This window comes from Schistocerca piceifrons, chromosome 5, assembly GCF_021461385.2.
Source record: "Schistocerca piceifrons isolate TAMUIC-IGC-003096 chromosome 5, iqSchPice1.1, whole genome shotgun sequence".
Lineage (NCBI taxonomy): Eukaryota > Metazoa > Arthropoda > Insecta > Orthoptera > Acrididae > Schistocerca > Schistocerca piceifrons.
Genome location: NC_060142.1, coordinates 262,549,315 through 262,564,150, shown reverse-complemented (window position 1 = coordinate 262,564,150; position 14,836 = coordinate 262,549,315). Strand labels below are relative to the sequence as shown.

Below are 14,836 nucleotides of genomic sequence, written 5' to 3'. Positions count from 1 at the left end.
GTTCTAGCAGCGACCAAGTCGTCAGTCAGATAATTAACCGGCGGAAGGTTATCGAACTTAAAAGAGAGCCATAATTTACGCCATTATCGAACTTAAATAGAGGTACAATCTAAGCTAACTGCGTATTTTGCTAATTGTCACTTTGAAAAGAACCGCTTTGTAAAGCAGGAACTCTAACAAATAACACGATAAGTTATAAGAACGTAATACACGCTAAGTATTGTTATGCGCGTCCAATTAGTACGTTATCCTTTACCCCCACAGTTTTCTGGCGAAAGCTGTTAGCACGTTCAGGGGACTAACCTCGTTCCTCCAGAAATTTGTTCCAATAAAGTTCCAGGCATCCCCAGAACTTCTTGAGAACACGTAAGTGAGCAGTTTTTCCTTGGCAGGACGCCATAATACATTTTACCGGAACACACAATGTCAGTGTGTTACATTGTGAAATGAAGTGTACAAAGTCACATAAAATTATAAAGGATATTAAAAAGGCCACAAAGATGAAGTAATAAAAGATATAATATATGAATGTCCATGTACATAGAAAGGCGATGAGGAGGACATCTGCGCGGTGATCACCGCAACAAGCTCAGTGAGACTCAAAAATAGATGGCATAAATAAGGTAGTCGGCCGCGGTGGTCTAGCGGTTCTAGGCGCTCAGTCCGGAACCGCGAGACTGCTACGGTCGCAGGTTCGAATCCTGCCTCGGGCATGGATGTGTGTGATGTCCTTAGGTTAGTTAGGTTTAAGTAGTTCTAAGTTCTAGGGGACTGAAGACTACAGATGTTAAGTCCCATAGTGCTCAGAGCCATTTGAACCCATAAATAAGGCTGACACGAAGACGGAACAGGCGTCACATGATGATGAAGAAGAAGAAGAAGAAGAAGAAGCTGATGGCAAGGGTCGTAGTGGTAAAGTGCAACGCAAAGAGGTTTATTTCTTCGCAACCACGCTGCCATACGATAAATATTCTAGTACAGTATTTGAAAGGTATGTTCTGCTTGGACGCGGGGCAATATTTTCTGTTTTGTACAACGCGCTGCCTTCCAGTGTCATACTGCGCGCGATCCCGTACAAACGCTAATATCGTAGTTACGTTTCGCCAATTAGTGCGCGCACCAGCGAAATTTTACGTACTAAGGCCTTCGTCTTCATCACTACAAAAGAGAAAATCCTAGAAGTTCTTCCTAGAAACCTCTTGTGCACTACTAACGGAGCAACGTTTGACACGATACTTCAATTTAGTATCAGATTAGTAATCTGAAGTTTTCGATACAGATCCTGATCTCGTCTAGGACTTAACACTGTTGAGCCAAGACAGGAGCCAAGACAGCCCGAGTAGTCCGCACCGTGAGACTGTTCTTGTCTACTCTGGTGGCGTTGGGCGCATAAGCTAAAGGGGAAAACCTGTTCGGCTGTTCGTATGCTACTGTCGTGACGTCCAGAAGAACCGTTAAACGAAGAGCTGTTATTCGGAGGCTTGCCTGTTGTGTGAAGTAGGATGGGCAGCGAGCGACTTATGGCAGATCTGACGATTGAATAAAACGCAAGTGCAAGCTAGGGATGGGAAAAACCGATCGGTTAAAACCGGTACGGTATTTTAGTTCTGAATAACCAGTATTTTTCGGTATTTGTTTGATCCCACTTGTACCAGGTGATTCTTTTATTTTATACGCATAACCGAATGTATATAAATTAGCCATAGCAACAGTGCTACTATTTTTCGTTATTTAATAAGACTTTTTTTTAAAGTAGTAATTTTTATTCGTAACATTTGCATTGTTTTGAAATCTGCGGTTATTGCAGAAAATGAGAAAAGCGATTAACACTATCTTAACAGCAATGCCGACAGAAACGAGCAATAAACACACGGCTTAAGAATTGGCATAGCGCTGCTGAGACAATAATGGCCCTGTTGGCCGTGTGTCGTGGCTTAAGGTACGCGTGTAGAAGCAGTGTGCAACAGTTGCCACCGCCTGTCGTACACTATAGTTTCGAGCTGTCGTCTCCAGAAATCCGTTGTATTGCAGAATGGCATCAACCCTAGTCCGAAAATATTTTTACGAAGTGACGTAGCATTTAAATACAGTGCTTCATTTCTATAAAATAATAAAATAGTAAGTAAATTATGGTAACAGCAATAAATTAAAAACTTCACAATTCATTTACAAAATACAATAAAAATAGAAAGTAGCTGATCTACTGCCTGTATCTAAATAATATATGCTTCTAGCCCTTAAAAACTAACCAATTAACACGAAAAATAGAGTTCAACTTCTGTTTTCACACTTGAGCACGGACTATTCGTAATGTTCATATCACGATTACAACATGATTTTTGAACAACGTTTCAAAAAATTAGAATCAATAGGAGAGCACCGGTATTTTTTTGTGGTATTCAACCACTCGTAACTTTTCGAGAAAAGCACATAACAGTGGACGGAGTAAGTTTTCTTTCATTTGTCTATTTAACATTTTTATTCTATGTAACTTGGGGCTGAAACAAATATTACAATATCTGTTCGATTTCTGTGTTTCTAACAGAAAAAAACAGAAATAAAAAAACAGAAAATCTTATTTAAGGAAAACCGATGTAACCGAAAACCGGTTGTGCTCTTCTAGAAGTAATACAAGCGGTCATAACAAAAGATGGTGCGGTTAAAGTCAATCTACCAACAAGCACTGAACTTAATAATGAAGATACTGTGTTCAGTGCTGTGCGGGCTCTCAGACAGCTTGCTCTCTTTAGCCTCCGAAGATACGTGCTTCATATTGCAGTTGAGAAGAGTGTCATAGTTATAATAGAGATAAGCAATTCCAATTACGCTATTTTCGTCGAAGAATAACGGCCCATAATTCTACACTTACGATGTGGCATTCAATTTCTCGGTACGTCGTTTGCGTGTGCCTGCACTAGGGATGGCGGTTATCGCTGTGTGAGAATCGGATTATGTGACAGTTTTCTGGCACATGATGGATGTGCTGTCTCAAAATCTACATTGTGAAATAAAACAGTAAAATCAATACATTCCATCCTGAGAAGTAATTTCAGTCAGACAACATACAATTAGTCTACGTGTCTCTCTTACAAGCATCGGGAACGATGTAAACGGCCAAATTCCATAGGAAATTTGTTCCCCATCGTCTTTCTTGTACGACTTCCACAACTTAACACTGTATTTTACTACTCCACTTCGAGTGTACCGTGGCTTATAAAATACTTCGTGTATGGTAAATATGTTCTGAAGGTCGAAACACTTCTCGTATCGCTCTACGCCAGTAGATGTTGAGCGGTGTGACAACGACTGAAAAAACGTGTGAGAAAGCCGTGAGCATTATCTTCTTTTTGTGAGCGGGGGGGAGGGGGGGGGCGCAAGGGGTGGGGCTGCGGGAAGGTCTTGGTGCTCTGTTTCTATTTGTGCTAAGCACAGGAGATACGTTTTAGTTTAGCTCGGACCAGCGGCCATTTTTATAGCCATTCGAACATTTCCATTACTGTAGCTATGTTACAGCATATTAAGGTTTCAACAACGAACCAGAGAGGTCTGTCTCCTAGGCACATTGGACGAATTGATTAATTCCTTATGCAAAAGATTTTAATTGAACAGAACTTAATGCTCAGCTAATGGCACCATTTGTATGTGCACCGTTCGGATTTTCCGCGCAAATACGTGGAAAAAAAACCACGTTTTTCCTGGGATGTTTCATTCTATACTTTAAACTTGTACGAATCGGTGGAAACTTTACACTACGGTGGATACAAGGATAAACTAAACGAAATTTTTATATTTAATAATGTTTATCTGTCGATAAGATACGATGGTTTAAAATCAAGTTAAATGTACCATTCTTACGTGAATTGAATGTGCAATAAGAGTATCAGGGGATTCAAAAAAATAAAACATTCATTTTTACGATAAAATTGAAAACTTGCTTTAAAAAAATCTAGATTCATTTGAGTTTTTACAAGCTAAAAATAGTTTTATCCGAGTTTTTCTACGCGCGCCACTTCTACGTTTCAGACGTGCGATTGGTTCAAATTTTGTAAGAATGTAAATATATGTAATTAATGGGAGTTCTGTTGTTCTGTGAAAGCTTTGCCCGTTGCCACCATATAAGCAACATGGTTCGACAGACAATGAGAAAACCTATACCGGATCAGTAGCCGTCCAATTCAACAAAAACACGCATCGGTTGCCAAGGTATAGCGGTCTAACGTAAAAATTGTAGAATAAAAGGTGGGAACTAGAATGAAAAATGCTATCATAGCACAAAAAAGGCGAATGTGTCCTGGGCGGAGTTAGTGATCTAAAAGAAAGGAACTAGCTGATGTAGCAGCTTCAAAGACATTTAAATCAAAACAGCTTGACATACTCGCGCTTTTTTACAAGTTAACCATACTTCCCCAGTACAGCTCTCTTAGCTGCCACACATTCATCCTGCAACTTGCAAGCTAAAATCTCTGATCCTGCTTCCAAAATGCAGAAGATGGACCAGTCATAGTAAATAATGTATAATATCATATGACTGAACAGCCTACATCTAATGGCTAAAAACCTTGTTCTGGGGTGACAAAATATTCTGGGGGTGGATTCGTTCCTGGGGGGATGACATCACGTTATCATGTTACTTTACTTGAAATGATGTAATTTATTACTTGAATGGGCAGTAATACTAAAAAGTAAAAAAAGCGCGAATATGTCTCTGATGTTGCCAGATAAATCGAAAAGCTAGTTCCCTCCTCCTACATCCCTAACTCTGCCCAGGACATATTCGCCTTTGTGAGCTAAGGCATATGCTAATTGTTAAGTTTAAGGACAGTGGTTACGCAGCTTACTGTTTGCCGATTGAGGCCACGCCCTTTATTACGTGCCACCGTTCGGTGAAACGATTACGCACGAGGCCTGATTCACACGAAAGTCGAAAGAACGCGTGATTGTTTATTGACTGACGCAGACAGCGGCCTCCCTCTATCTGACAGTTCACACGTGTAGACTGGATAGTACAGAATTTCCTTCTTCCACAACTCGAGCTGGTGGCTCGAGAATACGTCATAGGTGCGTGGAATTATTTAACCTACATTTACATTTCGCAAGACGCTGTACGGAGTGTAGCTGATAGCGCATTGCGTTCCGGAAGCCCACTCTTATTCGCGTACGATAGGCAGAGAATATTAAATTCTAGTCCTTGGTGTACGCCCGAATTATGAAATAATATCGTCGTAGTCATCACGCCATATGTATGCTAGGTATATAGTGAAGTTTCGACAGGAATTTTTTTTCCCCCAACGAAGAACACCATAAACTGATCGAGCGAGTTCCTTCGAGGGTGAATACACTTCCTTAAAATCTCACTCTGGTATCTTTTGACGTAACTTTTCATAGCTGGACCTTTTATATTTTCATTACTTAAAAAAATATTTTTAAATAAGACGGTGATTTTTACACTGCGGTATTTTCTGTAGTAGTAGCTTATGGAGGGGAGCCAATCAATCATAACTTTGCGTACAAATATTATAACAGTATCTCAAGTTTACACAGAAAATGCCGGGGGAAGTCTCTTCACCAGATGGTCATGATGTTTTGGGTCATCAGTGCAGGTCTCTAACGTCCATCAGCTGCAGCATTATGCAACATTTTACACACTCGCCAATTTTCATATTTTTGGAGAACTAATACCACCTCTACATACCGCCCATTCACATTATGTGACCAACTATAAAAAGCCCGAATAGCCACCTTTTGCAGCGCGGACCGTTGCGAGACATGCACGCAGATAGTAAATGAGGTTCTGGAAGGTACTCCCTCCTCCCGCCTGGACCCTTCCGAAAATTGTTGCGGGGTACTTTCTTCCAGACGTTTCACGCCGTGCATGTCCAGTTGGAGGTTAAAACATGGTCCACTCGGTGGACGTCCACTGGCGGTACTGACATGCAAATTCCAGCCGTCGCCGCCATTGAATAGCTGTTAACATCAGTGCACGGAACGAGGTGCCTGCTGTGGACCCCCAAAAGCCGTAACATTTCCTGAACGGTCGTTGAAGAGACTGTTGGTAGCTCCTTTGTTCATCTGGGCGGTCAGGTGCAGAATAATTGCAAGTTGTGAGGACGGGGCGTGAGTCGTGCTTGGGTAGCTCAGTTGGTAGAGCACTTGCCCGCGAAAGGCAAAGGTCCCGAGTTCGAGTCTCGGTCCGGCACACAGTTTTAATCTGCCAGGAAGTTTCAATTGCACGACTATTCGCCCGTACATATCCCTGCAGACGTTCACCCCCTATCATTTGTGGGCTGCGATGCACCACAGCTGCCTCAGGGGCGGTTTTGGACAGCGCCATTTTGTCATGCACAGCGTACTTTAACCACGGCGGTACGCGGACTGTTCATGCACTTAGCCGTTTCGGAAACGGTTCCGCCCTTGGGCCGAAATCCAATGATCATGCCCTACTGAACGTGAGAGAAATCGCTCCGTTGCCGCATTACGACAAGACTGCCCTTTTCGCGCGTCAAGTAGATAACAGGCTTGAGATTCATTGGGAGAAATTTGAAGAAATCTAATTTATTCACGAAGCAAATGGCTTACAGAACACATGTTCGACAGATTCATGAGTACTGCTTGTCAGCCTGGGACCTTAAACTGGCTGGATTAACAGAAGAGGAAGTCCATCGCTTCATCACGGCGTTACGGAGATGTACAACGAACTCCAGTGGCAGACCCTACACGAGAGGCGTTAAACATGGCGGAGACGTTTAACGTTAAAATACCGACAGCGGTCGTTGCAAAATGAGTAAGGCAACGTATTACTTTTTAATCACTGAAGAGAGTTTGACAAAAATATGGAGGAATGTATGCTTGAATATAAAGGCAGATGCTAGGCAAGCCTGCAGGTGCCGCTGTTTTATCTGACTACGAACGGTACCCGTGCAGTGTTCTCAGTACGCTGCAACTGTCAGTCTTGACTGATGAGTATTCGGTGTCGTCGAGAATGCATTTTGTTGAAGCGAAGTGAATTGGAACGTGGGCAGAATGTTGGTGCTCGTATGACGAGTGTGAGTGTTTCCGCGACCAAGGTAACTGAAATGTTTGGTGTTTCAAAAGGCACCTATCGACGATTTATATCCCGTACAGGGAAAGAGGAAAAACATCCGCTACGACAAAATCTAGACGATGGCACGAGTATGTTGAGTGATCGTGGCGAACGGTCACTGAACAGAATCGTGACGAAAAATAAGGCGACGGCAGCTACAAAAGTCAATGCAGAACTGAATGTCGCACTCGCCAACTTTGTCAGCACCAAAACAACACGAACGGAGCTCCGTAAGCAGTAATGGCAGGGCGAGCTACAATTCCAAACCCACCCATCAGAGATGCAAATGCCCATAACAGAAGAACGTGTTGCCGAAGCCATAAAATATGGACTATGAAGCAACGGAAGGAAGTCACTTGGTCGGATGAATCTTGATGCACATTATTTCCAACTTCTGACCGAGTTTACGTCGCAAGAGTGAAACATGACAGGGGTTGTGTGATATTTTGGGCAGCCGTATCATAGTATTCCGTGGACCCCATGGTAGCTCTGCTACGTCGCATTACTGTCAAGTATTATGTGACTACTCTGGCTGACCTGGTCTATCCCACGGTTGCGATGTTTCTTCCCCAATGGTGGTGTGTTCCAAGACAACAGGGCCCCCTTTTCAAATACCTCGAATCGTCCAGGATTGGTCCTGTAAGGATAAAGATGAATTGTTCCTTGTCGGATCTCCCCTGGCCAGCAGTCATCAGCTCTCAGTGGCAGAATGGTGTAAAAATCACTTGAAAACCATACAGGACTTGTTTTCATCCAATCCGACAAGAGTGTAAACGGTTTCGAATGCAAATAGTTTTCCTATGCTGTATTAGGCACGGCAGTTTGTTGTGATTTTTTGTTTCCATATTTTTGTCTCGAGAACTGACCACGATATGGAAATCAGAGTTCGTATGGAGATTTATTAACAGTTGTTCTTCGCATTCACTATTCGCTAATGAAACAGGAAAAGGGGGAAAGACGATAATAGTACCAGAAATACCCTCTGCCACGTGACATTCGCCAAGTTATGTTTTGAGTCCTGGTAACAATCTTGTAGACTGAAAATAGTAGCACAATAAAGGGATTCGCTTAGCAACCTGTGTGTGTTTTCCAAGATGGAAAAAAAGTTCTAGACAACCTTTCGTAATCAAGCGGCTGTCAACTAAGGAAGTCCTTGTAGGAGACGGAAGAGGTTTGGGACGACGATGCGTGACTGCATGAAGAATGAGGTGAGACTGCGGTATTAAACGCCCGTGTGAATTGGTCAACTGAATACAGTGCACTACTACGGCGCCAGGTGCTTCTGTCGTTCGTGTGAAGGGAACCAAAGATCTTCGCTCGCACCACACCAACTCACAAAGACGGCTAAGACAGGTTCGGTACTCTGAGAAGAAAATGTTTCCCAACTTGGCAGCGATTAAGGAAATGTTTGCTTCTAGGAAATAGTTAATTTCTGACTATAAATATTTTTCGCGCAATATTTTTCTAAGACCCCAGACGTACTTACGAATAACCCTGTACATGTTCCGTAACCGCATCCAACTATGTATTGAGAAGTAGCCCTCACTCAATAAACTACAAATTAGCCGCCATCTCACATTTCCTTATTTGTCTTATAAAGTATTCTCTTGAACGCCCATTACCATCAGCATTCTCGTCGTATCAATTTGACACACACACACACACACACACACACACACACACACAAACACACAAACACATGAACACATGAACACATAATGCCCGTCCTACTGCTGGGTGTATGGAGAAATAGTCACCCAGGGCGACCATTTTGTTTAACAATCATCTAGGATCTCTCAATGAAGGTGGTTTGTGGCACGCTTTCACAGAATTCCAAACAAATCCTCGCGAGAGTTAACGCGGAATTATGTGCAAAACACGTATCTTATTCCTACCTTCAGCGATGTGTTTTAAAAAATATATTTAATTAGATCTTGAGTCTGCAGAGATTATTTTCTTACGTTGGCCATGTTTACGGTTTTTATTTATTTTTGTTGTCCATCATACAACAGGAACAATAAAATTAAAAAAATATTATTTACAATATTAAAACAATCTCAGTTAACATAAACGACACAACACGTTAAAAACATGGTAATATGGCTTGTGACAATAAATATGGTGTCCACTGCAGCTCTCAAATGTTCAAATTCTAAAATTAGTTCAGGAAACAGCAAACGGAACAAATCATCCAACTACTTGCAGATTTGCAAGAGGGGCGGATTTTTTAGTTCGCCACTTTCACAGCGTTCAGTACTATTAATGTAGCCAATTTCTTCTAATTTTCTTTACATCGGAATACACCCGTCCTCAGCTGATTCCAGCGCTTTCCAGAAAATTTCACCTTGTTCTATGGGCCTAGGTGGTGAGTCCCCCCTCAGTTCAACTCTGTGTTTATTGGTTGTTAATGGGGTTGCTTTGTCCGATTGCAGAAAGCTCTTTCTTATTTTAAAATCAGACAATTTTCAATGATATATTTACTTTACTGTTTATAAAATTACTTTCATGTAATTTCGTTGGTCACACCCACGAAATGCTACAGTGAATGTCACTTCATTTTCCTACTTTCACAGCACTGCAGCCCGGAGATTAGCGGTACCGAGTGGATAGGACCACTACACTCCCTCTTCGCAGTACGAGAAATTCGAAAATGTGTGAAGACACAAAACCATTGCCGGCCGCGGTGGTCGAGCAGTTCTAGGCGCTTCAGTCTGGAACCGCGCGACTGCTACGGTCGCTGGTTCGAATCCTGCCTCGGGCGTGGATGTATGTGATGTCCTTAGGTTACATAGGTTTAAATAGTTCTAAGTTCTAGGGGACTGATGACCTCAGATGTTAAGTCCCATAGTGCTCAGAGCCATTTGAACCACAGAACCATTGTTCTCCTCAATTTATAAGCAAATGGAATAGGACAAGGAATATCTAACATTGGTATGGTTCTAAGCCAGCGAAAAATTTATCAGCTGCAAGAAGAAGAAGAATCTCCATTATTGTTACAACAATGCAGATCTTTGGAGCTATTACTTAACGCGTGATGTTCCTACTTTGCGCCTATATTCATATCTTAAATATGCGGCATAAAGTCCTATGGGCTTTTAATAAATATTTGTCCTGGTCCATTTCTATCTTCTTTGTAATGGACACGCTGACGTCGATGATTGTGGACAAACGCAAATAACCATCAAATATACTAGCCTATCTGTACACATGTCACCAGAACCTTTGGTTAATTTCAGAGACGAAATGTTGGAGAAACAATGTTTGTTAAGACGCTGGTGGCGGAGTGGTGTCACACAGACTTTGTGTTTGCTTCGCTACGATGCGAACATTTTGAGAAAGATAAACAAAACGAGCACAGTGTCAGTGTGTGTGTGTGTGTGTGTGTGTGTGTGTGTGTGTGTGTGTGTGTGACGTTCTTACGTCTAGATGTTGCACGGAGGACGAAAGCTCGCCTTCTGACATCATTCGCTGCGGCAGTTTGCGAACAGCCTTAGCGCATGGGAGTGATGTAAGAAGTCCACGTCACCGCGTCATTCCAATCCGCTTCAGCGATGACCGCTTTCTGTTGCTCAATATCAAGCGTTTCGCGATCGGGGGATCCCAGCAACAGCCTTTCCTTACTCGCTCAGTTAAATATCATTTTTAACATTATTCGTATGAGGGAAAACCAACGACAAATAAGTGGCTATATTTTCATTTGTAGTATGTTTTGGGTGGCTATTTTCCGCAGACGCTGCACGCTGATTGATCTATCAACCCTCAATTGCTAGTAACATTTTGTGAAGAGCCAAACTGTCTATCCTAAATCTCCATCTTAGTAACCCAGAAGTGCTTCACTTTTATTTGGAGCCATTTCAATCTCGGTTTCTGCGAAACGTGAACAACATTCACGGTTTCTGTTTAACGCCAATCCACGGCGAAAACAGTGCCTACACTGTAATTTTCATCGATTTGTGCACGTTCACATGCCTTGCTCGGTTTAGTTTCCATCGGATTATATTTCGCGGGTGTAGTACCAACTAACAGATTTAAATAATTTATCAGTGTTTCTCAGCTTGGTTGATTAATAATAGTATTCTCCTGCGTGTGCTGAAGTTTTCGGGAAAATGGCGATGCGAACTCGAGTTATCAACCGGGCGCATAATATCAAATTTATATCTATCCTAACCCTAATTTTATCAGTTTCTTAGCAATCTTTAAATTTTGGGAATAGAAGTCTTCTTCTTCGGCGGTAAATTAAAACAGTTTCTCGAGAACTGAACAAACTAATCGTTAGACAGTTACTGAAAAAGTTACTTAAACACGAAATAAAATAACGTGAGTGCAAAAGGACAGATTGTTAAAAGAATATGCACTAAACGGTAAAAAACAAAAACATTTACGGGCAATTTTCAACACCTACCAACATCGAAAGTCATCACGACGTCTACGCAATAATCAGTGAACAATTTTCCACTTAACACACGAAATTGTTCTAAAGCTACGAAACAACTAATTTGGAAAAAGAAAAAACAAGGGCGAAAAAGACCCTAACAAGAAGATTATTTTTATTAAAGCAAAACATTGCATTGAATACTTAAGAGTGTTTCACAATAAAGTCCGTTTACCTTAAAGCGACGACCAATGTTGAATTCGTAACTTCAAAATCAATTTCTGCTACTTCGTCAGAATGATCTCTTAAATCAGTAATAGCTGAAACCCACTCCTATTAAGTGGAGATGCATGTTAATGATACACTGCGCCATGGGAAATGCATCCTGCTTTATCAATGTTATCGGTGAAGGCTATCTCATAGCTGTAAGAAGTTATCGCTTTTGTGTAGCTGCCGCCGGAAGAACATAATTTGAATATGGATAGCCTACAGTCTCTTCTGTTACATTAACGGTTACAAACCTGACATCAAATTGTTTGAGACTTGTCTTAATCTGACAACTTCCGATGATTTGAACGAAGTGCAGTCGAAGAATGTCTAAGCAGATCAGGTCTGGTTGCACCTAAAAATTAATTTCTAGCATCATGTTTATAAAAAAAAAATTGGAGTGCTGTCCTGTGGATTTATTCTGCCACTCGCAAGAACCGTTGCTTTGTTGCTTCGTTTACGACAATCTTTTTCGAACTTCCGATTACTTTTTTGCAAACCAAAAGTTCTAATCTAGAGCAACTCCTTCACAACGCTGATGAAACTAGGTCGACCTGGGTGGTCTACCAGCTAACAGTTCTGCATCCTAGTAAGCCAATACTAAGTCAAACAATTCTGCATTCGTAAAAAACCGTTGTAGCCGAAAAAATGGTGTAATTCGTTGACAATAAACTGCCTTGTCGATGACTAGGTCTTTACAAATTGAGCACAAGCACGGACGGAAAAGCGAATTGTCTACGATCTTTTCAAAGGAATCTATCTGCTATTCGCCGTAAACGTTGTGGAGAAACCGCAGAAAGCTTAAATGGGCCTGCTGAACTGCGGTCTTCCAGCTATGTGAACAGCATACAGCATATGCTAAGTGTGATCAAAAATTAACGGGAATTTTTTAAAGTATCTTTATTTATTCAGCAACATCAACTTTGTACCCTTCAAAGTAATACCCTTAAGATACAATACATTTTTGCCTGCGTTTTCTCCGATCTTGGCAGCACTTCTGGAACTTACTTTTCTTTATTGTGTTCAGCTCTTTCAGCCATTGTATTTTATCTCATCAATGGTGACAAAACAACGTCCTTTCATGGTTCTCTTCAGCCTCGGGAATTGAAAGGAGGAGGCCAAGTCCGGCGGATACGGTGGCTGAGACAACATAATGGTTTTGTTTTTGCCAAAATAATCACGAATAAGCTTGGAGGTGGAAGCGGGATGCAACTCCCACGAAGAGTTTTACCACAATTCTGACCGCTTTCTTCGGATTGTTTCACGCAAACGGCACGTAACTTTCTGGTAGTATTCCTTACTGACCTAGGGCTATAAGGCAGAACTCAAAATGCACTATCTCATTGCAACTGAAGAAAACACATGCGATCGAACCTGTCGAATTTTTTTCGGTTTTGGCTTTTCGGGCAGTTTCCATTTGAACGATAGGCGATTTTCCAGAACCATTCCTTACTTTTCCCACACTGTCGTCAGTAATTGATAGACTAGGGCATCCAGGACGGTTGTCGTCTTTAACGTCTTCACCACTCAAACTTGTGTCTTACTCCAGTTGATTCGTTACAGTCCACAGACAACATTTCTAATGTGGTGCTGCACCTTATTCCAATTTTCAAGCAAAATTTAATGTAAGTTCTTTGATCCACCTTTTTCGAAAGAAAAAAAATTCGTCAACCACTCGAATAGACGTATAACCTTTCCGACTATCAACAATAAACAAAATATTCAAAACAGCTGAAAAGGTAAACATACACCAGGAACATGTGTACCAACACGATGAAGTCTGAAAATTGGATGTATAAAGCCAGTCACTTAGAAAATTCTCGTTGCTTTTTTAATCAAACCTCGTACGTCCGGTGTTATCCAGACACAGTATCTTGTAGATCTAGGTGCCGTTATTACTGCCTCGGTTAGCGCCTCCAGCTGTGGCCTGGATTCGGTCTACCCACGGACCTTAGTTCATTGGCGCGAGGAATGAGCTACTTTCCAGCTCCAGAAAAACATCGCTGAGGAATTTTTACGGGCAAACTGTCGTGATATCTCACGGAAATCCTACGCGAGCGCTTCCATCCGTTCCCACAGATATTTCTAAGTAAGTATTGTCAGTCACCTACGCTCAAAGATAAGGAACGCATGAACAAACATCGTGATGACATCCTGGCACGTATCATAGGACGCTAACTCTTGCTCATAATGGGGAATTTCCCTTACACTAAAAAACAACACTACTCCTGCGTGAACTGCCGTTATCTCACATTTGTAAAGAAAATCGTAATCTAGTAAGAGGCGCGGCATCTGCAAATTGTGCCAACAAAGTTTGGCAGGTTCGAACTTGCTGCTCCACGTCTTCGTCAGATGACTTCGAACATCAGATTATCATTAGGGTTCCGTATCTTAATCGGTGAAAAGGAATCCTTAAAGGATCACTTTCTTGTACTTCCGTCCGTCCACCCGTTCGTCTGTCTATCCCTACTGTTAAAAGCCCTTTTTCTCAGGAACGAGTAGACGTATCAAATTGAAATTTATGCCATGTATTGCGGCCTATGGTCACTTGGCAGTCTAAAGCACAGAAGCTTTCAAGTAAGTGCAATCAAAAGATACGGCACTTTATGTCACATTTTGATACTCGCAAACTCATTCATCAAAACCTGTTGGCTTAAAACCATGAAATTTGGCAGAAAGCAACATTTCACAGCACAACAAAAGAAAAAAATCCGAAAACTGTATATTTGTAATTATATCACACGAAAAGAATATTTCTTTTGTCTTTTGTTATCCGACGTCAAACTTGAAATTTAAAAAATCAGTTCCTGGATATCTGATCTTGGATAAATTCGGAATCGCGTCATATGAGTAATAAAAGTCACTTCTTATCTAATGTTTGTCTTTTACCACTGTGACATAGTCAACCTGAATCGACAACTATTGATTATAATAATATTGGTCGTTTGCCTCCTGCATTACTTGTATCATATTCATATTATTGAAATTACGAGAAAAATCATATCTTGTCAGTATCGATGTCGACAACAGGCAAGAATGGTCGAGATTCTTGATCACCGGAATGGATGAATTGTCTCCATACATTATTTTGAACGGAAACCTCAGTGCGCGAATGC

The 14,836-nt window shown here is 41.4% G+C and overlaps 1 protein-coding gene across 2 annotated transcripts in view; it reads right to left on the bottom strand.

Annotated features, from left to right (window-relative positions):
• Positions 1-14,836, bottom strand: part of LOC124797980 (E3 ubiquitin-protein ligase AMFR-like) — a 331,734-nt gene that overhangs the window by 153,365 nt on the left and 163,533 nt on the right. The gene's annotated exons all lie outside the window — the stretch shown is intronic.